A 2,397-nucleotide genomic window follows, 5' to 3' on the forward strand; every position below is an offset into this window, starting at 1 on the left:
GCTTACAGGAAACCCACCTCAGGGACAAAGACAGACACTTTTCAAAGCAAATGGTACAAAGAAACAAGCTGGAGTAGCCATTCTAATATTGAATAAAATTGACTTACAACCCAAAGTTATCAAAGAAGACAAGGAGGGACACTTCATACACATCAAAGGTAAAATCTTCCAAGATGAACTCTTAATTCTGAATATCTATGCTCCAAATGCAAGGGCAGCCACATTCATTAAAGAAACTTTAGTAAAGCTCAAAGGTCACATTGCACCTCACACAATAATAGTTGGAGACTTCATCACCCCACTCTCACCAATGGACAGATCCTGGAAACAGAAACTAAACAGAGACACATAGACAGTAACAGAAGTTATGAAACAAATGGATTTAACAGATATCTACAGAACATTTTATCCTAAAACAAAAGGATATACCCTCTTCTCAGAACCTCATGGTACCTCCTACAAAATTGACCATATAATCACAAAACAGGCCTTAACAGATACAAATATATTGAAACTATCCCATGCATCCTATCAGATCAATACGGACTAAGGCTGTTCTTCAATAAGAGCATAAATAATAGAAAGCCAACATTCATGTGGAAACTGAACACACTCTACTCAATGATACCTTGATCAAGGAAGAAATAAAGAGAGAAATTAAAGACTTTTTAGAGTTTAATGAAAATGAAGCCACAATATACCCAAACTTATGGGACACAATGAAAGCACACCTAAGAGGAAAATTCATAGCCCTGAGTGCCTCTAAAAAGAAACTAGAGAGAGCATACACTAGCAGTCTGACAGCACATCTTGAACCTCTAGAATGAAAGGAAGCAAATTCACCAAAGAGGAGTAGACAGCAGGAAATAATCAAATTTAGGGCTGAAACCAACCAAGTAGAAACAAAAAGAACTATTCAAAGAATCAACCAAACCAGTAGCTGGTTCTTTGAGAAAAACAACAAAATAGATAAACCCTAAGCCAGACAAACTAGGGGGCACAGGGACAGTATCCTAATTAACAAAATCAGAAATGAAAAAGACATAACAACAAATCATTACGAAATCGAAAACATCATCAGATCTTACTACAAAAGGCTATACTCAACAAAACTGGAAAACCTGGATGAAATGGACAACTTCCTAGACAGATACCAGGTACCAAAGTTAAGTCAGGGTCAGGTTAATGATTTTAACAGTCCTATTTCCCCTAAAGAAATAGAAGCAGTCATCAACAGTCTCCCAACCAAAACAAGCCCAGGACCAGATGGGTTTAGTGCAGAGTTCTATCAGACCTTCAAAGAAGACCTAATTCCAGTTTTTCTCAAACTATTCCACTAAATAGAAACAGAAGGTACTCTACCCAATTCATTCTATGAAGCCACAATTACTCTGATACCTAAACCACACAAAGATCCAAAAAAGAAAGAGAACTTCAGACCAATTTCCCTTATGAATATCGATGCAAAAATGCTCAATAAAATCCTCTCAAACAGAATCCAAGAACACATCAAAATGATCATCCATCATGACCAAGTAGGCTTTATCCCAGGGATGCAGGGATGGTTTAATATAAGGAAATCTATCAACGTAATCCACTATATAAACAAACTCAAAGACAAAAACCACATGATCATCTCGTTAGATGCTGAGAAAGCATTTGACAAAACCCAACACCCATTCATGATAAAAGTCATGGAAAGATCAGGATCCAAGGCCCATACCTAAACATAATAAAAGCAATCTACAGCAAACAAGTAGACAACATCAAAGTAAATGGAGAGAAACTGGAAGCAATCCCACTAAAATCAGGGACTAGACAAGGCTGCCCACTTTCTCCCTACCTATTCATTGGAGTACTTGAAGTCCTAGCCAGAGCAATTTGACAACAAACGGAGATCAAGAGGATACAAATTGTAAAGGAAGAAATCAAAATATCACTATTTGCAGATGATATGATAGTATATATAAGTGACCCTAGAAATTCCACCAGAGAACTCCTAAACCTGATAAACAGCTTCAGTGCAGTAGCTGGATGTAAAATCAACTCAAACAAATCAGTGGCCTTTCTCTACACAAAGGAGGAACAGGTTGAGAAAGAAATTAGGGAAACAATACCTTTCATAATAGTAAAAAATAATACAAAATACCTTGGTGTGACTCTAACTAAGGAAGATCTGTATGTTAAGAACTTCAAGTCTCTGAAGAAAGAAGTTGAAGAAGACCTCAGAAGATGGAAACATCTCCCATGCTCATGAATTACAGGATTAATATAGTAAAAATGGCTATCCTGCCGAAAGGAATCTACAGATTCAATGTAATCCCCATCAAAATTCCAACTCAATTCTTCACTGAGTTAGAAAGGGCAATTTGCAAATTCATCTGGAATAACAAAAAA

Source organism: Mus caroli, chromosome 4 (genome assembly GCF_900094665.2).
Source record: "Mus caroli chromosome 4, CAROLI_EIJ_v1.1, whole genome shotgun sequence".
Classification (NCBI taxonomy): Eukaryota; Metazoa; Chordata; class Mammalia; order Rodentia; family Muridae; genus Mus; species Mus caroli.